The sequence below is a fragment of the Pholcus phalangioides genome, unplaced genomic scaffold, assembly GCF_987345545.1.
Source record: "Pholcus phalangioides strain wild (caught in Gottingen) unplaced genomic scaffold, Ppha-v1.0 ptg000024l_1, whole genome shotgun sequence".
Taxonomy (NCBI): domain Eukaryota; kingdom Metazoa; phylum Arthropoda; class Arachnida; order Araneae; family Pholcidae; genus Pholcus; species Pholcus phalangioides.
In genome coordinates, this window is record NW_028301616.1 from 11,546,049 (window position 1) to 11,573,572 (window position 27,524).

Sequence of the window (27,524 nt, forward strand, 5' to 3'; positions counted from 1 at the left end):
AAATAAATTAATCTATTTCTTCATCTTTTTTTCTGATCGCGCAGGGTTACTATAACCATATGAAACAGAGTTGTGTGTTTTCCCACTCCGTTCTCTCACCGCCATTGTGATACCTCATCGAGATAACGGCCAACTGATAACGATGGTGGTGGTTCTACTAAGCTTTCCCCCCCCACCTCCTCCTTCTCACGGCATTCACACCCCCCCCCCACCCCATATAATGAATAATCCTTCTATTATATACCGTACATAGAAGGGAGGAAGAGAACAAATAAAACAACTACAAACCCGTTTGTAGCTAAGGACGAAAAAACAAGGCACTGTACTAATACTTTCTTATACAATTATCTATGCGCTGTTCTTTCCCACCCTTATTTCCTTTTTTTCTTTCTTACCCTTTCTTCCTTTTTTAACGTGGGAACTAAGTCTACCACGTTCATCCACTTTACGTTCAATACAGATCCTTCAGATTTATCGCCAGCAGCTTTTACGCGAAGTGGTTAAATGGTGAGAGATTTTTGGAGTTGCAAAGAAAAAGTCTCAAGGTAGGGCCTTCAAAAAGTTTTGAAAAAAATTACCACTGATTCTACTCATATAAATAAGCATAAAAATATTCAAAAAAACATCGGCGGAATCATTATGGGTGACTGAAAAAAACTGTAAATATTAATACTTTGAACGCAAATCGATGTCCAAAATGAATTTCTAATCCTGAAACCCTAGAGTGACGTCATTGAACAATACATGATCTGATGCAAGTTTCCTCGGACAGAGAAAGTTGGAGGAAAGAAAAGAAAAGAATGTGAAAATAAGAGTTTCTTTTGTATACAGATATCACCAAAGAAGTGCGAGATGCGATGAGTATACTCGTCTCTTATAATTGCATTCCGCCGCTAATTGTTTTTTGCTGTTATGTGTTTCTGGGTGAATAAGAATGCACTCATTTTTTTTCTTATTTTAAAATTCACAATTTGATTCCATAAGGACGACACCTTGGGGCAATTTCCTTGTTAAATCTCTGTTTATTTCCAGAAAATTCTGATGACAGACAATTTATAAAATTAAAATAACAAACTTTTAATTTTGAGTGTACACATTGGCCCGTATATTTATTTCAGTGGAACAAAAAAAAACAAGCAATGTTCACTATAGTAGGAAAGATCAGGGTTGTGGATAAGAACGTGTCCCATAAATGTTTATATAGTTTAAACAATCATAAAATTTGAAGGAAATGATATTATGTATTTGAATGCAGTTATTTTCAGAAAAGGAACTATTTTTTGGACAGAAAAAATAGTTCACATTTTTGAGAGCGTGTGCGTACACAGAGAGTGCCGTACACAAAATGGAGTTACAGAATTCCGAGGAAAACTAAGTTTATTTGCATGCAGCCAAATGCTTACATGCCCATCACCGCACTAGAGTGCTTGTTCTCTGTGTCTGCTATCTCCACAGATGACAGTTTGTGAGCTAGTGACAACACCGTTAACTGCAGCATGTTGCATATCCAGATAGAAGCTGGAGAGGGATTTCGAATACACTTTTAAATACTCAGCAACAAAAAGCGAAACATCAAGGTTTCTTAAATCAGGTGAACGAGAGAAGCGCTCATTTTTACAGTGACGAATCGTTATATAGTGAAGGTCCTTCTCAGGAGCTCCTTCAATCTCCTCTGCGTCCGAAATGTTCGTAAAGCCTCCGCAGGCGGTTCGTGGCTGAGGTCAAACAACTCGCAGATTAGTGGCACCAATATCATCATCACAATGAAAACCTTATGTGACCAACAGTAACAGGATAATTCAGAACTGAGCTGTTTATCGTAAACCCTGCTATCTGCAATAGGACTCGGATTTCCACATTTCCAGTGATTTGCTTGCGCGCAGCGACCTCTATCGACAAAAAGTTCGACTAATTTTAATGCCACTCTTTGCTACCCATACAAAGGGGTTTTTAAACATTCATTCATTCATTCAAACCGAGCACAACTCCGGTCTATCGCCATAGGCAATTTACTACCGATTGAGTTGTGCCGGAAGTATGAGTGTGTCCCCCCCCCAAATACCCCGGGCCACGAAAGCGACTGTATGCATTCAACTGCCCGACACCCTTATCTAATTAAATACTAATTCGTGACTTCCTCCTTCTTCGCCTCGTCCTCATTGGAAGTCGGAGTCGGAGCCTGGATCGTCTGCCTCTTGATCTTCGCTTTCCTCCTCAGTCCATTCTTCTTCTCCCTGTCGTCCCGTCTCCTGTTCTGTCTCCTGACGCCTTCTGATTCTCTCACTCCTTCTCCTGGGTGCAGGTGGGCTCGTCGCTCGATCTGCTGCTCCCGTCCGTTTATTATGGAGCCACTCCATACTCTCTTCCAGAAAGCCGACCAGTTCCCTGATTTTCCCGAGTGCCTCATCATTCTTGGCCATTCTTTTAAACCACTCGTTCTCCAGTTGCGGCCGTGGCTTAACTAAGTGGAAACGACTGGTGTGGACACATTCCGTAGCAAAGTGAATTGGACTTCCCACTCCTCCGCATATACATTGCTCGTTGTCGGAAATTTTGAAACGCTTGAAGTTGGTGGGAAACGGTCCATGGCCCGAGAAGAAGATTGTCTTTTCCCTACTCCAGTAACGTTCTTTCCACTGGACTTTTGGGATGACTCTATGAATAAGCCGTCCGTTTGTTTTTGGATCATTCCATTGCTTCTGCCATTCCACTATTGTCTGCCCCTTAATTATTCTTTTGACCGTTGCCGCAGCGATCTTCTTCTCCTGGGACGTTGTCTCCAGTTTCGTCGCTTCCCGCGCCAACTGATCTGCCTCCTCGTTTCCACGTTCTCCCACATGGCCTCTCACCCACATCAGTGCGACATTCCTCCTCTCTTTCAGTATTCTTCTTATGGCTCTAGCATCTTCGTGTCTTGTTAAAGGGTCCCTGATAGCTTCCAAGCTTGATTTACTGTCTGAATATATGGTCATCTTCTCCAAATTATCCTCCCGTTGTTCCATTGCTTTTCGGATCGCCCACAGCTCTGCTTGAAATACCGTGCATCCCTCTCTCAGTTTCTCTCTCCAGGACTTGACTCTTTCACCCCCTTGATACTCCACGTACGCTGCTCCTGTTCCACTATCCGTCTTGGACCCATCCGTAAATATTGTCCTTCCCTCGTATGAGATGGCTTCTTCTCGCTCCGTCGTTACGACCTGTTGCTCCTGGATTTCGTTAGCTGGGTGGTCGCCCCATCCTATAGCTCTTCCTTCCACCTCCTCTGGTACTATCAGCCTTTCTGCAACTGTCACCCTTCTGTTGAGTCTGGATATTCTCGCTGATTTGCATACGAAGTCGGTATACAAACTCAGGGGGGGTACTCCTGCTATGCTCTGCATTGCCGCCGTCGATATTTTGTGATACGCCCTTGTCATAAAGAACAGGAACCCTCTTTGGATGGTATCAAGCTGTCTTTTCATTTTCTCTGTCGGGCTAGCGTACCACGCAGCTGCTCCATACGTTACTGTCTTGGTTGCCACCTGGTCATAGAGCACTCTCCTCATCCTCTGGTTAATTCCCCATCTTGGACCTGCTATGGCCATCATCTTCTGTAGGTTTGCGTTGGCCTTCTTTCCTTGCTGTCGAAGATGTGGAATCCAATCCAGGTCGCTGTCGATAAGCACCCCAAGGTATTTCATTTCTTTTCTCCATGTGAGTCTTTGGTTTCTCATCCTGATTTTAGGTCGCTTGTCTCGTGTGCTAAACCACATGTAACCACTTTTGTCGAGTGCTGGCTCTAGGTCGTTCCGATCCATCCATGTTGCAATTGTCTCCAGCGCTTCTCCAACTGTTTCCTCTACATCATCCCATCTGGGCTCCGAGATTAACAGCAGTAGGTCGTCTGCGAACGCTTGTACTCTGACCCCCTCCCCCCACCTTTCTTTTAGCAGCGCATCCATCGTTATATTCCACATGAGGGGGCCAGAGCATGATCCCTGTGGGCATCCTCTTGTCTGTGCATGCTCCACTGTCTCTCCTTCTACCTCCATCAGAACTTTTCGGCCCTTCAAGAGAGCTTTCAGTGTCAGCTTCAGCTCTGTTGGTATCGGGAGTTGCTGGATTATTTTCCGGAGATTTCTGTAACGAAGAGCATCGAATGCCCCCTTGATGTCAGCTGATATTAATACCGTATGTTCTTGTCTCACTCTTCTTTCTCGTAGACTGTCTATTATATCACACAACGCCTCGTCCGCCGACCTCCCCATCCGGAATCCGTACTGGTTTGGATGCAAGAATTTTTTCCTGTCCAGATGATAGACAGTCCTAGTCACCAGTATTCTTTCCAGAGTTTTTCCCGTATGGGATAGTAGTGTCACCGGGCGGTACGATTCCAACTTTTCTTGTTCCTTCCCTGGCTTGGGTATCAATACTATCTTTCCAATCTTGAAGATCGTCGGTATGCTACCCAGATCCAGGCACTTGTTATATAACTCAGTGAGCAATTCCGGGTATTCCTCGTGAATCTTTTTGAGCATTGGTATTGTTATCCCATCTGGGCCTGGCGCTTTTTTGTTTCCAGTTTTATTCAGCGATCTCTGGATCTCTTTCTCCGTTATCCTTGGCTCCGTCCTTCCCTGATGTTGACCGTGTTCTGCTGTCTCCTGTCCTCTCTCTCTGTTCTGCCATTCCTGTTCTTCTTCATCTATCGGGTAGAGTCTTTGGAGCTGTTGTTCCAATGCCTCTTCCATGTTCTCTGCCTCCTCTCCCATTAGAATCTGGGCCGCAGACCTCCTTGTCTTGACTGTCGCATGATATACGTTCCCGAATGGGTCTACCGCTTTCGCGCATAACTTCCTCCATTCTTCCGTCTTAGTTCGTCTTACCAGCTTATTGTATATCGCTGTCTGTTTTCGGAATTCTACCCTATATTCTATCTTTTTCTCTTCCGAGGCTCTCTTCCATCTCCGGAGTTTGGCTCTCAGCAGCTTCCTCTGTACCTCTAGCTCTTGGGTCCACCACGGTGCCTTCCTTTTTCTCGGTGCCTCCCTGGTTGCTAGGGTCCTATCCGCCGTCTGCTTTAACACCTCCGTTATTTGTTCAGTTATTCTGTCCAGTTGATCTACATTTCCGATTTTCTTGATATTGTCTATCATCTGTTGTGTCCTGCATTTGAGCTTTTTCGCGAAGTTATTGATCCTTCTGATAGACGTACTATACGTTCTTCTGTGTGGGCTTGGTTTCTCTTTCCCCCACCAGAAGTGCAGATACTTATGTGAACTTCCAGTGATTTCGTCTCCTACGCTCCATCCGCTCAATTCCCCTGCTTTACTGCTCATCGTCAAGTCCGGCCATCCCTCTCGTCCGTCAAGGTCGTATGTCGGTGTTGTATTCCCTCTGTTGACTACTTCAAGACCCGTCTCCATAGTCATGTCGTGGATTGTTCTTCCCCTGTTGTCACTTTTTTTGTACCCCCACTCCTCGTGATGACCATTGGGGTCGGCTCCTATGATCACTGGTACTCCTTTACTCCTCCTTACCGTCTCCTTCATTTCGTCGAGTGCTTCTTCCAGTTCCTCGTATGGCGATGAGTAGCAGCTGGATAATGTTATCTCCTTTCCTCTCACTCGCACCCTAACTGTGGCCGAGTGTTCTCCAATTTTGACGGTTGCTCCCTCAATCTTCTTGTTGGCTATGATGACCGCCGCTTTCAGATTCTTTGAGGACCATACTTTCCACTCCTGTGGGATTCCTTTGACCGCTCCTTTATACTTCCAAGGTTCTTGCACCAATATAACGTCGACTCCCATGGCTGCAGCATTGTGAGCCATTTGTAGCATTGCTCCTCTCGCTCTGTCAGCATTGAACTGTAGGAACCTGATCCCTTGTTTTTCTGGTTCCTCTGGTGGCACCATCTCTGTGCCGTGTTGTGTCATCGTTCTGTGAAAAAGATTATAAAAAAACGAACAAATTTCAACAGCGCCTGTTGTCTCTCTTCTCAACTCATCGTTGTTACCTCCTGCCTCTCCATGTCACTGTTCTGACCGGGCTTTCCCTTTCTCTTAACTCCTGTCGTCTGGTTTCTGTTACGACCGTCAATTTGTCAGCTCTGAAACTCTCCTGCGTTACTCCCGCTCTGTTTTCTCTTCCTGGGATCTGCACCATTAGTGCGGGTACCTCTCCTCCGTGGGCGCCTTTTTTTCTTGTCCATGAAACTCTTCTTTCCACTTCTCTGTGGGGTCTCGAAGCTGCGGCTCCTCTTCCCTCACTTACTCCTGTTCCTCTGGATTCCTCGTTTTCGATTCTAATGACCCTTTCCGGTCTCCATTTCCATTTCATTGGTGCCCTCATATTGGAGAAGTTGCCCCCTCCTCTCGTCAATCGGGGTCTTCCTCCTTTATTATCCTCTGTCCGACTCTTGCTCTCCACCTCTTTCCTTTGGATTCTTTCCGACATTCTTGGCCCTCTCTGCGGCCTCCCGGTTGCTCTTCGGTACACCGGGCACGATATCGCTGATGCGCTGTGCCTCACATCATTCCTGGTGCCCTTTTGTTGGTTACTCCATAAACAGTTGATACATCGCATCCTTTCATTATGGCAGGCTATCGTCTCATGCTTTTCTGCACATCTGGCACATCTTGGATCAACACTGGTGCACCTCCTTTGATGATGCGTCATTGCCTGACACCGGAAGCATCTGGGAGACGGTGTGAACAACTTCACCCTCACTCTTTTTTTCCCAATCCACATCTCGCCCCTCCTCAGTGTCTCAGCCAGGGCTCTATTCGCTCTCACCTCCACCACAATATGTCTCCTCTCCTCCACCTTTGCCCTCAACTGGAATTTGTAAAATACTTCCTCTGCCTCCTGTCCTAGTACTCTTGCAATGCCATCCGTCAGCTCCTGAATATCCTCCTCACTTCTCCTGTCTTTAACCATGATATGTTCCCTCCTTGGTTTTGGGGGCCTAAGCGCCATCATCTCATTTAAATCACTCATCTCTGCCACCTTCCTGGGGAGTTCCTTGGCATCCTCCTCACTACTCAAATCTACCGCACAGCCCCTCTGTATACTCCTGATTCTCACTATCCTTCCTTTCAGGTTTAACCTCTCTGCACTTGCCCTAAACCGCTTTGGCAACTCTCCTTTGTCCTCCTCGTGTCTTGGGAAAATCAACACGGTGTAGATCTTTTCCCCTTCTTTCATCGCTCTGGCATATGAGGGGCTTTCTGACTCACTCTGTGTGTCTGGGGTCTGCATTGCCATGTTTAGTAACCTCCTCTGGATATCCGTCATCCCTTCCGACTGCGGCTCCCTCCTTTCTCTTCTAGTATCCTCTCTGTGGAAGTCCGCCCATCTCACTCTTTTAACCTTAGTTCTTGCTGACGGCTCCTCTCGGTTTTCTTCCAATATTTCTCCTTCCTCTATCTCCTCCTCACATCCTCTCTCCCCGGGTTTTGATTTGGGCCTCGCTCCCATTCTCATCCACTGCTCATTGTCTAGTGTCGTCTCTTTCGTCTGCCGATCCCTAACTCCTTCCCTAACCTGTGGGTCTTCTCTCTCCTCCGGTTGGGCATCACAGTTGTCTACATCATTAGTATTCGTTCTGACCACCTGCTCTCCTCCTGCTTTTCTCTCTTCCTTGGTCTGCACCTCTGGCTTCTCCGGCTCTTTAATATCCATCAGTCTCACCTGCCTATCTCTTTCCCGAATTTCACGAGGGACCTTTCTCCCCTCCATTTGGGTGCTTAATTCGACAGTTTGGGTTGCAACATCCATTCCATTCAGCCCTTCCTCTAATATGTTTCTCTCTTCCGTCTGTGTTTCCTTGTCAACCTGGGTTGGAACCTCCTCCGCACCCTCCTGAACAGCTATTTCCCCTTTCTTCACCAACTCCTCGACACCTTGGTCCTTTTGGGCGTCTATTCGTGGAGTTTCCCTCGATATTTCAGACACATCAATCTCTACACGGGGGGCACTCTCTTTTCCTCCTGTCGGGGTGCTTGTCATCTTTCCTGACACACCATGTGCCTTAGCCATCATGATTGTCTCTTCAATCAGGGCCTTTACATACCCATGGTACTTCTGTGGCATCCTGTATTTTGCGCTGGGTCCATATCCAGTCTTCTCTGTGATTATGTGCCACAGCTCGTTAGCCGGATCAATTTGGAACAGGTCCTTTCGGAATTTATAACTTTCCTCCTCTTTTTCGTCTTCCTCTTCTGACTCCTTCAGTCGACTCTCCTCAGACTCCGTCGTCCAGCTCACCTTGAGGTTTAGCGAGTCCCTTGACCCCTGCGTGACCTGTTCTTTTTCCAACGATTCCACCTCCACCGTTTTTGGTCTCACCTTTCTATCCTCTTTTTCCTCTCTGTCTCCTCTTGCCTGTTTCGGAATAAAGTCTGAAGGAAAAAATGACTTCGTTGATGTCGAGAGGCTAAACGTAGGGTGTGATGAGCTCTCATTCCTCGTGTCCCCACTGCTCTCTGGATTCCATCTAGGGATTTTTGATTTTCCCGATCTGGTCCTTCTTTCCTTCTTGTCTTTGACTCTTGTTTTGGTTGTCTCCCTGTATCTCTGGATTTTCATCCTTCCCGTTGCTTGTTTCTTTTTATGCATCAGCCCTCCTTTGTGCGCCTCCCCTTTTGGTAGCTTTGGCGTCTCCATCATATACTTTTCTCTAATTTAAATTCAATAATATGCAATGCGAAAAAAAAAAAAAAAAAATGTTCGTAATCCATGTAAGTCCCTTCAAGCGCCATCTGTCGAGAGCGTTGTGTACTAATCACTCATGAAAGAGTACTAACGAAAATTTCTGCTCTCCAATAACCAACGATAACAGCAGGCAACGATAAATAGGTTGAATTATAGCAAATGTTCTGATTAATGATCTCTGCTATCAAGTTTCAAAAATCACTCACCCCTATCATGTCCAGGCGGTCCTTAAATATATATTTTAGCTTGAAAACCATTGAAGTTTATATCCGGAGTTTGTGTAATCACACCATCCACTTCGAACTAATTGGAATGTTTGAATGATCTTCATACCGTTTTAAAGCTGACATTCCCGCCGACAAATCAAATGAAAAATTTACACTGATCATCACTGAAAAATTTGAGTCATTTATAGCGGAAAATGATAACCGTCACTAGTTGATGAAGACTGCACCGAAACAGCACGCGTGGCGTTAACGATATCCAAATTTCTTTCCCACTTCACACCACCACACAAGTCCACATATGCACCTTTACTCCTAGACTTAATAAACAGTAATTACGTATTTACTGCCTGCCATAACCTAATAATCACGTTTTAAAACAAAATTTTTAACGGAGCACGAAAGTAAACAAACTGCCTCCATTATGACTTGACTGGACTCGGGGTTTTTAAACAGCTAGCTGATACGGGGTGAATCTAGGAGAGAAAGAATACTCAGCTGATCTTGCTGGGAATCGAACCTACGTCTCTCACTTGCTGGCTCGGAGGTTCGACGATTGCAGGAAGGTTTCGTTTTCGTGGGAGTGAGCCCGACTCAGAGGATTTCGCGATTAGTTTCGTCTTCGAAAGACTGTGCTGAAGATTCATGTTCGCGAGATCGTGCTGAATATTTCGCGATCAGTCTCATCTTTATCATGGGATGTGCAGACTCGAAAATTCCGCGTCCGGGATAAATGTGAATCGCGGTAAGTGTTTCGCGCCCGTCAGAAGAAACAAAAAAGCGTTTCTGACCACGTGCAATTGTGTGTGACTTCAGTTTCCCTTATGGTGATGTTCCCAATTTCGTTTTGAGTACATGCATATATTATTCTCTTTATGTTGTAACTCATTCGCATATAACTTTACCGTCTTTACGAATTGAGGATTTTACACGAGGTCACCATGTCTTATTTGGGACAGGGTATTAAAGAGGACTTGAAGGTCCCGAGTGAATTACGGTTGGACACTCCTAATTTCAAAATCATAGATCTCAAGAAGGCCATACTTGAAAGCAAAGAATATGATGAGGAGTTTTGGCAAAGAGTTGCTCAAAACTATCATAGGTGATAGGAAGGAAGAGCAGTAGAGAAAAGCTGAGATCGAGAAGCAGCGATGGAAAGATGAGATCGACGAGCAACGGATTAAAGACGCGATGGAAGAGCAACGTATGAGACTGGAAATAGAGATAGAAAAGTCGGTGAACATTCGGGGTCTTATCACCATTACTGCTTCAACTGTTGCATAGAGCATGTTTATAATGTGTCAATTGACAGAATGGTGATATTGTGTTAATTTTTGCTTTCATGGTTATAGAAATACTGCGTTCATTTGTTTTCATGCTTATACAAATCTTGCTTTGAACTTTTCCCATGATTATTCAAATCTTTTTCGAATTTTTCATGCTTGTACGAATATTATGTTCATTTAAAATGTCAGTGAGCCGCAGGATAGTCGATATATAGTGTTTTTAGTTACAGTTATTTCTTCTTATCAGTAGATGGCGCTGCGAAATGCAGAAAAAGATTAAGATCGAAAATATTGGCAACAGTGAGTTTGGCGGGAAAAGTCACTTTTTTTTGTTGTCTGTCTGTGATTGTCTTGTAATATAAATTTTCAGAAAATGGATTCTGTGTGTTTTTCCTCACAGTATATATATTGTTTTCCCCTCTGAAATCTCACAAACTCAATTTGATATTCATAAATGTTTCACTGTTATGAATAATTAATATCAATTCTTTTTCATCTCTTTTTGCTATTATAGGAGAGGAGTATTCTCCATGCAAAGCGCATATCGTGACGTTTTTCCATTTAAATATCGAATCGTTATATTATTCGGAATGAAGATTGCACGCAAATTCGCAATTAATAATGCATTGAACACGTTTAAAAGAATATCTGTTTAATAAAAAAAACTGTCTACGCTTTATTAGCATTCTGTAAAAAAATAAATTATTCAGTATTATAACAGTTTGGGAACGTAGATCACACAGATCTTCTGCGTTAACGAAATCAAAAAAGAGAAAAATACTATCAATTCATGATTGTTTTCCCAACGAACACTGACAAAATATAGAGAAATCATTGGTTTGGCACTTAATTACTTTGATGATAAATATGATTTATTTGTCGATTTCTCTTCCATGCATTTTGATATTCCTATATTAAAGGAACGATTAATATATTTTCATATAGTTCTTATTTTTTGGATGGCATTAAGTTTTCGCCGTTTGTCTCGCATTTCAGGCATGCGGAGTTTTTGCTGATACAGCGCCATCTGTGAGCAAAACTTTGTAATATTTTTTAATTTATCCATAAAAAAAAACCTAGGCCATTGAGGGTGATGAGGGTTTGTTTTTCGCAAGGGCAAATGGGGCATGCGGCCAGGGCCTATAAATTTTTAATTCCCCAAAATTAAAAAAAAATTTAGAGTTTGTCCGGCATATTTACTTTGCTCTTAATTGAATGCTCTGATAGAGAAGCAAAGCAAATGCCACAGCATACCTCAAAATTTATTTGCATCGTTATTCCTTCAATTATTATGACGAATAACGATGTAGAATCGTTATTCGTCCTCCTTCACATATACCTATAGTCTAATCCCGTTATAACGAACGCCAAGAGACCGGAGGAATCACTTAGTTATAACGAAATTTCGTTATAAAGGAATTCCAAATTACCTAGCATTGTTCCTATGTAAACTTATTTGGGGTATTAGAAAAGTATTCGTTAAAACGGGACTCAACTGTATATTATATTGCCCAGGACCTGAACGTACGAGGAAGCACTGGCTATAACAAATGTTTTACCCAAAACTCCACCATTTTATGTCAATATTGGTTGGCTTTTTGTTAATTTTTTAAAATGTGTCAGCGACTTCTCTCCCTCCCTTCACAATAAATGTTCACTTGAGGTTTTACATGTGTTTATTATAAAATTCAGAGAAAGAACACCACATTTGCGTGTTCTTCGATCCTTCGCGGATGTTGCTTCGCGTGAATGCATCTCACTTTTCCTCCATGTCGAATTACAATTACGTGGATCTCGAAACAACTTCGAGCAAACATTATTAAAAGGGAAGTTTAAATTGCAAAACGGGCCATTTTCCACGATGCAATTCGAGCTTCCACGAGTCACGAAATCTCAAACGTCCGTTGTTGCCGTTGACTGTTATCATGCGTCGAGCTAATAAAGACGGAATCATGGGTTGAAATTCTACACGGAAATTGACACGACTTTACCCGACGAACCGTAATTACCCTATTTCTCGGCTTATCCACAGCCTATTTAAAAACTTGATTTCATTGCTTATACAGAGTATCCCATAAATTCGCGAACAATTTAAAAATTCATAAAAATTAAAGTAATTCGTAAATTTGAATGCGATTTGAAAACATTTTATTCTCAGAAAGGTGGATTTCTTTTGATACAGAAGAAAAAGTTATAAGTAAATCTTTTATCGTTAAATGGCACTGCATGAAAACAAATGAGGAGACGTCCGTAAAGCTTCAGCCGGTGCTTCGTGGTTCATGTAAAACAATTTCACCAATAGTGCTCTCTCTACCTATGCCAACGTCAAAATGAAAACCTTATATAAGCGCCAGTAACAGGAAAATTCAGAAATGAGCTGTTAATCTTGCACCCAGCATTTCATAGGACTCTAATTCACATATTTCCAGTAATTTGCTTTCATGCAGCGTCCGCTATCGACCAAAAAATTGAACTAAATTTTGTTTCTGTACCATAACAAAATTCTCCCTGCGTGACAATAACTTTCTCGCGTACCGCTTTCAAATATAACAATTCCTTCCATGTTTCATGAATTTTTTTAACTATATGTGTGCGAATTTATGTGACACCCTTCACTGATGCAGTTTCACCGCACGCTTTTATTAAATAACAGTCACGAGAAATTGAATGACTGCAATTCAATTAGTTTTTGAATTTATTCTGAGTGTTCAGCAAGCATTTTCTAATTAGCGTCCATTTGTAGAATACCATAAGTTCGAATTACGTAAAAGCTGAGTTTTTATCCTGGTAAATCGTCGAATTACACTGAAGAGCCAAAAAAACTGGCCCACCTGCCTAATATCGTGTAGGGCCCCCGCGAGCACGCAGAAGTGCCGCAACACGACGTGGCATGGACTCAACTAATGTCTGAAGTAGTGCTGGAGGTAATTGACACCATGAATCCTGCAGGGCTGTCCATAAATCCGTAGGAGTAAGAGGGCGTGGAGATCTCTTCTGAACAGCACGTTGCAAGGCATCCCAGATATGTTCAATAATGTTCATGTCTGGGGATTTAGGGGGGGGCCAGCGGAAGTGTATAAAGTCAGAAGAGTGTTCCTGGAGCCACTTTGTAGCAATTCTGGACGTGTGGGGTGTTGCATTGTCCTGCTGAAATTGTCCAAGTCCGTCGGATGCAGGTGATCAGACAGGATGCTTACGTACCTGTCACCTATCAGAGTCGTATCTAGACGCATCAGGGGTTCCATATCACGCCAACTGCACACGCCCCATACCATCACAGAGCCTCCACCAGTTTGAACAGTCCCCTGTTGACATGTAGGGTCCATGGATTCATGAGGTTGTCTCCATACCCGTACACGTCCATCAGCTCGAAGCAATTGGAACCGAGACTCGTCAGACCAGGCAACGTGTTTCCAGTCCTCAACAGTCCAATGTCGGTGTTGTCGGGCCCAAGCGAGGCGTTAAGCTTTGTGTCGTGCAGTCATCAAGGGTACACGAGTGGGCCTTCGGCTCCGAAAGCCCATATCGATGATGTTTCGTTGAATGGTTCGCGCGCTGACACTTGTTGATGGCCCAGCATTGAAATCTGCAGCAATTTGCGGAAGGGTTGCACGGCTGTCACGTTTAATGACTCGTCGTTGGTCCCGTTCTTGCATGATCTTTTTCCGGCCGCAGCGATGTCGTAGATTTAATTTTTTACCGGAATCCCGATATTCACGATACACTCGTGAAATGGTCGTACGTAAAAATCCAAATTTCATCGCTACCTCGGAGATGCTATGTCTCATCCCTCGTGCGCCGACTATAACACCACGTTCAAACTCACTTAAATCTCGATAACCTGCCATTGTAGCAGCAGTAACCGATCTAACAACTATGCCAGACACTTGTTGTGTTATATAGACGACCGCAGCGCCGTACTCTGATTGGTTCCATATCTCTTTATTTGCATACGCATGTATGTACCAATTTTTTTGGCTCTTTAGTTTAAGTTTTAACGAATGCCGTTATAGCGAAAATCTTGTTTTAACGAACACTTTTCTAATCCCTCAGAGAAATTTACGTGGGGGCATTTTTAAATAACCTGGAATTCCTTTATAACGAAATTTCGTTATAAAGATATAAAGATTACGAAATTTTGGTATAAAGTGATTTCTACGGTCTCTTGGAGTTCGTTTTATGACGGGATTCAACTGTATACAGTTTTTTTATTTGGAACGCATTCTTTCACATTCTATAGGAAACTTACATTTAAGAAATAATTCACAATAAAAGGAAGATATATATATGAAATTTTTCTAAAAAATGGTTTGTGCAAATTTCAATGTTGAAATATTCAATTCATAGTTTTGGAACACGTTCGATATAAATTTGATATTATGAACATGATTTGGACAGCTTTTATATAAAAGGAACCAATTTTTTAACCAAGCGCCATTTTTAACATTTTTGAGATATACCGATATCTGAACTATTGAAAAAGGTGGGATTTTTTTTATTTAAATAGAATCAAGTGACACAGTCGAATCCCGTTATAACGAACTCCAAGAGACCGGAAAAATCACTTCGTTATAACGAAATTTCGTGGTAAAGGAATTACAGGTTTTTGCATTGTTCCTATTTAAACTTATCTGAGGGATTAGAAAAGTGTTCGTTAAATCGAGATTTTCGCTATATCAGTATTCGTTAAAACGGAATTCGACTGTATTACAGGCTGTGATGCTGTCTGTGTGCACTTGAACCAACAACCAAATTGAAGAGATAACCGAATCGGGAGAAGATAACTTTGAATAGCTTTTTTCTCAGTTTGGTTTCTTGTCTATGAAAGCCATCCATTTTGAAGTTGGTACTTTTTATAGCACCGGTGTGAAAACTTTGAGAGCTGTTAAAAAAAATGTATTGTTGCTGTTCACTAGTGGCTAACTTTGGCCGCTGTGGTGGTCGAGTGGTCATAATGACGGACTCGCATCGCGGGGACCCGGGTTCGAGCCCCACCGTCACCACAGTGGTGGTCGGCTGAAGTTGGTTTGCTGTGGTTCCCAACTTCGAGGCGCAAATGCGAGCCGATCTCCCCGTTAAAAAGTCTCGCCACAGAGAGCTACAAACAGTACAAATATTCAGTGACGACACATCACTCACTTCACTTCTGAGATATAGATGGCAGCACTGAAAAATCATACACAACACTTGATACGCACTCAGACTGTTAGGTACACACAATTACACTTCCGGCACAACTCACTAGGTAGGAAATTGCCTATGGCGATAGACCTGAGTTGTGCTCGGTTAAAAAAAAAAAAAAAGTGGCTAACTTTGGTCGAAATATTATAACTAAAATATCACTAACAAATATTTCTGCGAAATATATCCTTGACATAAAATTTTCATAACAATTTCAAAAACTCATGCATTTCAGTTCATTGTTATGGGATCCATCGTTGATTTTTGTTCATTTAATAAGGAAACAAATATCCCGAAGAATTCCTTTTCCCAAACCTTATCCTAATTCACAACAATTTTTTGCATTATAAGCACCATTGATTTGCATTCATTGGGATGATTAACCATTTCAGTGTTTCTGACGTAATATTACGTATGAAGTTGTATGGAAGAAAAACACACCATTCTGTTGCTGGCCAAATGTGAGCGTCGATACTTGTCATTGAAAGAAGACATTGGAGAGGTCAAGGCGACTGAAAACTTTTATGGATTATGATAACATAACAGAGTTTAAACTTATATAAGGCATTAAAAACTTGGTTAAAATTATTATTTAGAACCTTGAACTAAAGCAAAGTGCTATGGCGTCAATAGCCATCGCTATCAGATGAAGCGGGAGAGGTCCAATTTCCAGCCCAATATAATATAATAATAAGAGAAAAGGGAAAAGGGGACTTGAGCCATTTAAATTGTAAAAAACATGCTCTTTCGCCTCCATCAACACTCCTTAATTTTATGGCCACTTACTTAAAGGGCCCCTTCAAAGTTTGCGTAATAGCCGCTTCGCATTCTTCTTTTCTTTCTCTCTTCCCTATATACTGAAGCCTATTGACCATTGTATTGCCACCTGCAGGCAATTGACTTTATTTCTGACTTTCTTGCTTCCTCTCTACTTTTCTTTTCCTTCTTTTTTGTACAACTTCTCCCCCCTCCCCCACAGTAAACATCTTCCTCCCATATGCTTCGAAAGATCGTAGGGGGTGAACCTTGACCAATGATGTCAATTTTAATACTATTTGTACCTACGTAATCCTCATCATCCAATGGAAGGATCTTTCTTTGAAGCCGAACTACCAATTAGAAATAGGGGGTTGGTACCCCTCAAAACTTTAATTTTTCATATGTCTCTTGCGATTTTGTCGGAAGATTGCCTAACACCTCACGTGGAAACTGCTACATACTTACGTTCATTGATCATTTCACAAAATTTGTGAAACTGTACGCAGTTCCCGACCAAACATCAAAAACAACAGCAGAGAAATTCCTCGACTTTGCTTGCACTTTTGGATTTCCTGAGAAATTATTATCAGACAAAGGTTCAAATTTTGTGAGTGACCTTTTTAAAACACTTTGTAGTCGCCTAGGGGTAACGAAATTGCAAACAACGGCGATGTGCCCACAATCCAATGGTCAAAGTGAAAGGATAAATTCTAACTTGAAGAAGTCCCTCTCTATATTTGCACTAGGAACAACTGATTGGGATGCATACATTAATTACTATGAATTAATTTATAATTCAACTATTCATCAAGCAACACAGGAAAAGCCAGCATATTTACATCTTTCCTACGACCCTACACTTCCAACAGACATTCTTAATCAGACAACTCCACATACACGTGTCTCATATTCTGATTTTGTCACACAAAAAACAACACAACTGCAGTACACATTCAACAAAGTGCGTGAAAGTCTAATTACATCAGCAGAGAGGCAGGAAAATTACCAACGAAAATTCGCGAAAGATAGGAATTTTTACCCAGGTCAATTAGTATTCTTGCATCAACCCGACGCTGATAGACACGCTTCGCTTCCTAAGCGAAGAAATTTCGTCGGTCCCTACAGAATTCTCACAGTTCACAATCCTGTAAATTTTACAATAATTGATACAAGAAATCCAAAAGCAAAACCTATTAAAGTACATGCAAACAGGTTGATCCCATTCAAAGAAAGACGTCATGAATTGGATTATATGCACAGTACTATTAGGGAAAACAGAAATAGTAGAAATCCGGCAGACTCCAATGTACAACAAAGGCCACACGCTAGTTTCGATGAATTGTCTGACCTTCAATGGCTTCAATGTATTTCTCCTAGTGCCGCACGTTCGGTGGGGAACCCACCCAGCAGTAGCCCTGGGCACTATTCCGAGGAGCCTTCTCGAAACACAGATAACACTGCCGTTGTAATACCACAATCTTCTATTCAAGGATGTCAAGCCCAAAGGCCTTCCACAAGTACAGCAAGTGATGCACCCCCTGCTCTGGATAATATGTCCCGTAATTTATTGCCTCAGCGTTCCGTTGGTCATCGATACAATTTGCGCTCTAACCGGCCGGCACAAATTAACACTTTCACTTTTGGAACATATTAATCAAGTGTTGTGTATGTAAATAATATGGGACTTGAAAATATAAATTTTTTTTTAAAATTTCTATAACGATTATTCGAAAATTAATTCATCGAATTTATAATCGTATTCAGTGATAAGTTTTTTTTTTATTACTGGAATTCCGTCGTGGATACAAATATGCTGTTGATTGTTCAGTGAGAAGGGCCCCTCATTGGACGGTGAACGCTTATTTGTTTCCAATTTTCTTTTTTTTTCATGCAAAATTTTTCTTCAAACTCACTATCTCTCCTTCACAAATTAAATTTGAGGTAGACATTGAAGTGCACTGCAAGTTTGATCAAGTCCCACCTTATTTAAAAACAAAAAATTCATATATGTACATATCTCTATTTCTGAAGAAGCAGAAGATGAAGCATTCAGCAACAATGACTGTCAAATTATGTTTATATTGAAAACTATATGTTTAATGGATGCATTTACATTGTCCATTTCTATGCGTAATCAATCTCGCACTATTATATTTGAGAAAAAAATTGTTAAAACCTTGAAAACAAAGTAGAGTTATAATGGAATTATGAAAAAAAAAGTTATAATGAAAGTGTGAGAAAAATTGAGACTATGAAAAAAAAAAGATGAAAGAAAAAAAAATGAAATTATAAAAGGAAAATTGAACGTATAGAAAAAAAAATGAAAGTATAGAGAAAAAAAAAAAGGGAAATGAAAGTATACAAAAAAGACAAAAACAAAATAAGGATGAAAAAAATGAAATTAAGGAAAAAATGAAATTATGAAAGAAGAAAAAATGGAAGTGAAGAGAAAAAAAAAAAAAAATTTGTCAAAATGTTAAAAATGTGCATGAGGAACAAAAGTATTAATGTTGTACACTTATGAATGCAAGTACTTTCATGTTAATATACACATATGGCATATATGCAATTTTGTGTTAAGAATACAACATACTGCGTATTAGTGTAGTATAATTTGATGTTGGAATCTATAATCCCTCAGCGTTATAATATTTATATTGAGCATTTAAACAAGTTTAATTTGGGAATGATTATAAATGATCACTGTGGTAAGATTTTTTCTTTCTCTGCCAAATGTTTTATATTCTATGTTTCTATATTCCTTCAAAGTTCATAATTCATAAGTGAAATGTGCCCGTACTCTCAGGACACCGCTCACAAATTTCAATTAACTCTGCTTAGAGGAGACAGTTATCAACTGTTTCAAACTCGCCGTTCGAACGATGCAAATTCCTTTCCAGCAGACAACGACATCGATCACTCAGACTCGTTGATGCGATGGTTCACCGAGTAATGTGGCAGTGATATCTTCAAGCAAAGAAATTTGCTAACTTCACTAATGTGTTCAAAACTTCACATTGAACTGCCGTTTCCAGACACCATACACTGAAATTGTTTACGTGCAATTTCTCTTGGATACGCCTACGGAACGAGATGCATCGCCGGTGTCGCACTTTGGTTGTCCTCAGTCGTCTGTGTAACAAATAGTGTTCGGGACTGACTACACGTCTGAACACGAACGAACGGTCGAATAATTCGTTTCGTAATATTTTAGTTAAATAATTTTCGCTTCGACAGTACTCCAGCGTCGTCCTCTATTCAGTGACTGACATGTGAAAAGAACAAACACATTCGACGCTCTCTACGATACACATTCGCTGCAAAGTGCAACCCACGCTGAACATCATGAGGACTGATTCCTGACATTGGGTCTAGTGCGGATTGAGCCACGACAAGCCACTTTGTTTCCTGTACAGCTGGATTTTGAAAATTTACACTTTCGAACTAATAACTCTCGAGGCACTGAACAAGTACGTTGAAGTTCAGAGTAATGAATGTGCTGTAACTTATCTCGAATCAATGCGCAGCATTTTCAGGGAAACATGTTCTGCGACACTTAATGTTACATTTATTTCAGTGATAAATGCAACAGTGATTTTCTTGTTGCTATGTCTAAACGTATTATTGATATATTTTTGTGACGTTATCCGAAGAAATTATATGTATCTTCGCTATTCCGAAAAAAAGAAAAAAAAAAAAAAAAAAGTACTTCCGATAAATCATAGAAAGGGATGATACGTAATCTACGTTATGAATTCATGAGATTTTTAAAAAGCTTCTGTGTATTTCATGCTCAGTGATCTTTGCAAAGATCTTTGGTATATTATTTTATTTCTGCTTATATTATCTATCTGCAATTCACTTACGACAATATCGAAGCACATGTATATATCTACAACACATAATGTATATTCACTTCTAAGTATTATATTACATATATATATATTTTTCTTTTCGCATATGTATATCTAGGTACGAGTATTCTTTTCAATGCATTCCTACATTGCTTACCTTTGTGTCAAGTGATGTACATTTGTACATACCAGGTTTTCATTCATGTTTTGAAGAGCAAACATAATTTTATTGCCAGTATTGTAATCTCCCGACTTATATTTTCTTTTTCTTTTTTTTTCGTTTTTTTTTCTTTTTCCGCAAGATGGATGTGCATTGCTATGGCGTCAATAGCCATCGCTATCAGATGAAGCGGGAGAGGTCCAATTTCCAGCCCAATATAATATAATAATAAGAGAAAAGGGAAAAGGGGACTTGAGCCATTTAAATTGTAAAAAACATGCTCTTTCGCCTCCATCAACACTCCTTAATTTTATGGCCACTTACTTAAAGGGCCCCTTCAAAGTTTGCGTAATAGCCGCTTCGCATTCTTCTTTTCTTTCTCTCTTCCCTATATACTGAAGCCTATTGACCATTGTATTGCCACCTGCAGGCAATTGACTTTATTTCTGACTTTCTTGCTTCCTCTCTACTTTTCTTTTCCTTCTTTTTTGTACAACTTCTCCCCCCTCCCCCACAGTAAACATCTTCCTCCCATATGCTTCGAAAGATCGTAGGGGGTGAACCTTGACCAATGATGTCAATTTTAATACTATTTGTACCTACGTAATCCTCATCATCCAATGGAAGGATCTTTCTTTGAAGCCGAACTACCAATTAGAAATAGGGGGTTGGTACCCCTCAAAACTTTACTTTTTTGGAATCTTTGAAAAATTAAAGCAGATTGATTAGTGCAAACTAGAAATCAAGTTGGAAAAAAAAAAATGTAGAAAGAGCAGAGTTTTTTTTTTTAAAACACATTTCAACTGTAGCATCAGGAGCGGCGATCATCCGTGATGAAAGGGATGGAGGAAAAGGTAGGAAAGAAATTCTTACCACAATTTTAGTAAATTGTAGACGTTTCGTTAAGATCTAAATTAGGAGGAATTAACCGGGGGCAGAGATGGTGAAATTAGGTATAAAAGGTGATTAAAAGAGAGATATTCCAACATCAAGTTAAAATTATTATAATTGAACATACAGTATTTTGTTTATGTATTATCCAGAATTTGATATCGTAGAAATGGATTTTTTCTAATTGACTTTTATTTTGTGTGAATATAACTCGTTCTTTTCATATGATCGTTTGATTAAATATTAATGCTAATGAAATTTAACTGATTCTTTCTTTCATGAGTCATCGTTTTATTCTAAATGTATATTGGACCACTAGGAGCCTGGGTTAATCTAGAAAATTATATATATATATATTCTTCCAGTGGTTCGATATAACAAAAGGAAAAAAATAAACGATAAAAGTGTATGAAAATGAAAAATAAAATGACGATATAGATCATGGTTCAAATTTTGTAAATTTGAATCGTAAATTTTCCAGCGAAGAAGCAGGTGCGTATACGCAATTCAAATGCAATCCTTCTGAAAAATTTATACGTCCGCAGCTGGCAATGATACCGTTGAGTTCACATAAATATCCACAAGAAATTCTGTTCGTTGACAGTACGGAATTATTTTCTTCGAAATTCAGATCTTACGTGCGTTTCCAATGTAAATGAAGGTGGAGGTTGAATATATATAGTTTGCAGAAAAGCAATAAAAATTGTGTGTAGAGAATTCAACTCTCTGCTATTGTCTTAGATCAGGAAATTTACGAAAAATATGAACGGGGCAAATACTTATTGTTTCTGTTTTTCCTGGAATATTAATCTCGAAATTTGGAGTGAAATCGATTTCCTTATTCTTGATACGTACGCAATATACAAGATGCTTCCTCAAGAGTGTCCGGAAGAAATAAAAATTCTACATTTGATATTGAAATTATAGTAAAAAATTAAAATAAAATGACCTACAAGAAGAGAGGAATTTTAAAGGTTTTATCGCTGATTATTTCTCATATTTTAATTTAATTTTAGAATCAGCGAAAGAATTTTTATTCAATTTCTCATGAAACATCCCTTATACTTATAAGTATGATATTTTGATTTTAATTTCGTATATTTGAATTATTAAATTTTGAATTTTTTTTCTTCCATTACCAGAATAATATGAAATTGAATAAATATTTTTCCGTAAATAAATAAATTTTTCTTGCAGATTACTACTTACAGTACATCCCTGCATATAATTTGAAAATACGGAGTTCGTGGGTACAAGAACCGAGTTAAATACGGGTAAAACGGTTCTACCGCATTTAGTGCTGTTTTTCCACCAAATTTCCTCCGTTTTTCGAATGAATATTGCACTTAAAACGTGGAATTTGTTTAGTTGGCATCACACGGGGCGTCATCGTTCACACGAGTGACGGTATAAAAAGTTAATTCTTCCATTTTAATAACTACACAACCGCTTGCTAAATGAATTTCATATCTGAGTACCACCCGTTATTTAATACAAATACAAATACAACGCCACAACAGGCAAAATGCCCAACAAGGTGGCTGATAAAAAGATGCCCATAAAAATATGGTTGTCATATGTTTCAAAAATACAGCAACCCAATTAAAATGCAATTAACACAAATTATAAACAACTAGCTATAATACCCGGCGTTGCCCGGGTTTTCTTCAATTTTGGATCACGTGATATCTCCCTCTTTCTTTGAGGGACATGCAAACCGTGTCTAAGTTAACCAATATGACGACTTCCTGCGCGACTTCATGATATAAACAAATCTAGATTTAAAGGAACATAGAAACGAATATATATATTTTTTCTTTTTTAAGGGGTGCTAGGTATTTCGATCCTTCCCCCCCCCCCCGAACTTTAAGTTCTCCATCTGCCTGTTTCAGCTTTCAAAAATGCTTAATTGAAGCTGTGGAATTTCTTCGATGTAATTTACGGGCCCATAATTAATTTTAAAACATCCTAAACTATGAATTTATGCAGTTGAGTATCAAAAGACACTACGGAGACATTAATTTTCACTTGAGAAGATATAAATAAAACGTTGAAATCAATGTTATTGCATGAATGTCCAACTCAAAAGTAGGTCCGCCTAATTACTTCATATTTGATATCCTGGGCTTCGTATATCTCTAATCAAACTCAATATTTCAGAAATCTAGAATTCAACACAATTTTTAAAATTATGTATGTGACAGAAAACTCCACGAAATTTCAGCATTTCTACAGTAAAATCGGCAATTTTAACACTGATTTCTGTGGGGCATCATCCTTTGCCTTACCCTCAAAGTGATGCTGATGATGGTGTCTATTCAAAAAGCTCTCATTACTGGGAGGATTGAATAAAGTGGCAAACCATTATAAAGGCATAAATATTATACATATACGTACAGCATTAAAGAAACGGCAAACCATTGTAAAGGCATATACACGTCTTAAACGCATTGCTAGGGAACCACGGTAACCAAAGTAAACGTTCGGAAAGTGATTGTTGAGGCCCAAAAACCATTGTTGTCCTACGGTTTTTTGCCCATTTGGGGCATTTGCCCTGGTCTGACGAAATTTTAAAGTAGCCTATCGTTCAAGTCGGGTCCCATTTGGTATATATGCAAAATTTGGCGACGATCGATCTAAAATTGTAGATTTGTATAGAGAACATACACACACACACACACACACAGAAAATCAATTTTATATATATAGATATATACACATGATAAAATATTATACAACGCCCATAAAGAATACTTATGGTTGTCCTATTCTAAGAATGGATAGGTTCTCGATTTACCCCAACATGTTTATCGTATTTCTTTTTGAACGTGTCAATTGTGTTACAATTTACTACCTCCAGGGGTAAGCTATTCCATTTATTAACAACCCTATTAGAGAAAAATTCCCTGCGACACCATAACCTTGCATTGTCCCTCACCAATCGATACTGGTGTCCCCTTGTAAAAGCGGTTGATTGGCGGTGTACTAAAAGTTCATGGTCCATCCTATCCATATCATTGAAAATTTTGAACACTTCGATCATATCTCCTCGACACCTGCGTTCATCCAATGTAAACATATTCAAAAAATGAAGTCTCTCTTCATAACTCAAGCCCTGTGTGCCAATAAGGACACGCGTAGCTCTTCTCTGCACCCCTTCAATCAAGTCTATGTCCCTCTGTAGGTATGGTCTCCAAAACCTTACCGCATACTCCAGTCCAGGACGAACTAAGCCTCGAAAAAGCGGAAGAATGACTTTAGGAGAACGCGAAGAGACCTTTTTGAAAATGAGACCAAGCATTCTATTCGCTTTTTTGACAACCGCTGAACAATGTTCAGAAAACTTAAGTCGCTCGTCAATGAGAATTCCCAAATCGGTGACTCTAGTTGCATCCGGGATAGTGACACCATTCAACTCGTAAGAGAACCGTGGGTTGTTCGAACCAAAATGAGCGACCATGCACTTATCAACGCTAAACGTCATGCTCCATTCATTTGCCCATGCTGCAATGTTGTTTAAGTTGGTCTGGTGAAACACCCTTTCTCATTGATTCCCGATTACCCCCATTAGCTTCACATCATCTGCGAATTTGCTAGTAATTCCATCGATACCCTGATCGAGTTTGTCGATAAAAAGTGAAAAAAGTATGGGGCCAAGGACACTTCCCTGAGGAACTCCACTTGTGACGTCTGTCCAACCAGAGAATTCCCCGTTCACCATAACTCGTTGCGACCTATCTCGTAACCATGATTCTATCCAATTCAGCAAGTTGCCCCTTATTCCAATCTCGTGTAAACGCTTCAAGAGTTTGCCATGTTGGACCCGATCGAATGCCTTCTGGAAATCAAGGTAAACAACGTCGACATTTTTGCTCTTACCCAAAGCCTTAGTCACGTAATCATAGAAGCAAAGGAGGTTAGTTACACATGACTTCCCCTTCCTGAACCCATGCTGATTATCCGACAATACATTATTCACTTCACAAACTGCCTTTTGATGATAATTTCCAAAATTTTCGAGAGGGAGCTCGTCAAACTCACTGGACGATAATTAGACACCACTTCTCTACTACCCTTCTTAAATATCGGAACAACGTTAGCCAGTTTCCAATCTCTCGGGACGATACCCTCAGCAACACTACTCCTGTATATCTGTGCGACTGGCCCCAACAATTCATTAGCACCTTCCCTGAGAACCCTGGGATAGATATCATCTGGTCCCGGTGCTTTGCTTGCACATACATTTCTTAGAAGATTTAGAACCTCCACGTCTTCAACTTGAATATCGTTGAGCGTTGTATTACCCCATGCAACACCCGTATATCGAATATCATTATCTCCATTAAAAACCGACGCGAAAAAGTCATTGAAAGCACTACACATGCCTACATTGCTCTCTACCTTAGAGCCTCCTATCGAGAGGGGGCCAACTGTCCCCTTACATCCATTATTGACGTATCGAAAAAATGATTTTGGGTCAGAGCCAATGTTATCTGCCAACCTAGATTCAATTTCCTTTTTTCTATCCCTTATCGCTTTCTTCAACAGTCTTCTTTTATCAGTAAACAATGATAGGTCTCCACGTCCACATTTATACTCTCTGAATGCTCTTTTCTTTTCAAGATAAAGGTTCCGCACGCTATCCGTGAACCATAGAGGGTGTGATGTACAAACACGCTTTTTTCGAACAAAGGGTATGACGTCGTGCAAAACAGAGGACAGCTTCGTACTAAATTCTTCCCATTGACTTACTACCCCTACTATTCCAACCGGTCTTTGAAAACTTCCGCTAACCTTCTTCTCAAAACATCAAAGTTAGTTCTCCGAAAACAAGGAACCAGTCTTTTGTTATCAACCTTACTCGAGGAAAAGTTACAGTGAAATCTGACGATACGATGATCACTGGAAGAAAACTCTTCCCCCACCGAAACATGTTCAACTAGATCCTCAGAACTAGTAAGAACTAAATCCAAAATAGCAGTACCCCTAGTGGCTTCAGATACATGCTGATACAAAAAATTGTCGAGCACCAACTTAAGAAAGTCTCTTTCATACTGATTTCCAGACGAAAGGTTCTCCCAATCTATACCCGGGTAATTGAAATCCCCTAGTATGAGAACCCTCTTTCGCTTACACATGTAGGAAATTTCATCATGCATTTTGGCAATGTAGTTTTGATCCCTATTCGGTGGATTGTAACAAACCCCAACAATAAGGTTATGACGTCTTTTGCTCTCAAGTTCAACCCATATGGTTTCAATATCACTTCTCTGCACGTTACACTCTCTAGCCTTCAAACAGGATTTCACACTCCACCCCCTTTCCTATCAGATCTATTTCTCAAAAAAGTGGAACTTAGAACTTATTTGGTGGAATTTGGGAACTTATTTGTTATTTGAAGTATACCTCTAGGGTAAACGGTTCACCAGTAAAATGCGATACCCCCTGTATACTATGCACCCTGTATATCAATAAAAGATAATTTTCCAAATTAATTTAATGCATAGCAAATTATGTTTCCTGCTTTAATCCTATGTACTAAAAAAATTAAATTAGAACGTCTTGAAGAAAATTATTAAGACGCTATCGACATCTCAGAACCATAAACACCATTTTTCGACACTTTCTTTCCAAACACACAATGTTTATTTTATCCCAAGGGTTATATTATTTTGTCCTGGTGAATTTTGCATTAGGCTTTCGTACTTTTTTTAAAATATACGAAACCTTTGCGTTATAAAATACAGATATACAGATTATAATTTTTTTTTTTTGGTGATTTTGTCGTAGTGAAAAAAGTCACTTGGCAGTTATTTTTGCTTTAAACAGGTTATTTCAAAGGAGTAAATTTATGTACGTACTTTGCTTTTTTGTTCACGGTAGTAACAAAAATTTTATGATACTTTTCCTTTTCGAAACAAAAATTCAAATTTATTTGGCTCGTATACAGTACATATTTTTCAAAAATGTTGATAAAATACATTAGTGAATCTTATTTCTATTCAAAATGAATGAGTATATACACTGTGATGAGATGGAAGTTTGCTAAAAAGGGATTAATTTTAGGGAAATGAACGGCAGAATGTTCTTTTTCCAGATTACAACTCATATAAAGACTAAAATTTCGAGTGTTTAATCCCCTTTGAAATTAAGTACTTTCTTGGGAACTTCAATCTCATCACCGTGTGTACTCGTGAAGGGTGGTCAGAGAAGCTTTTTCCTTCGAAGACACGGTATGCGGCCATCCTAATTTTCTGTTGGTGACATATGCAATGGTATGGAGTTTCAAATCGTTCGTAATTTTCTCTGAAGACATTTTTTTCTGTTCAGTGCCAGTTTATTGCGATTCTCCTCTGCAAACCTGTTGAAGAAGACATCCTAACAGCACTTTTATACATACAATAAAATTCAATATTTTTCATGCAATTGTTTAGCAGGGTCTTAGAGATATTAATATATTCTATCCAATTTCTCG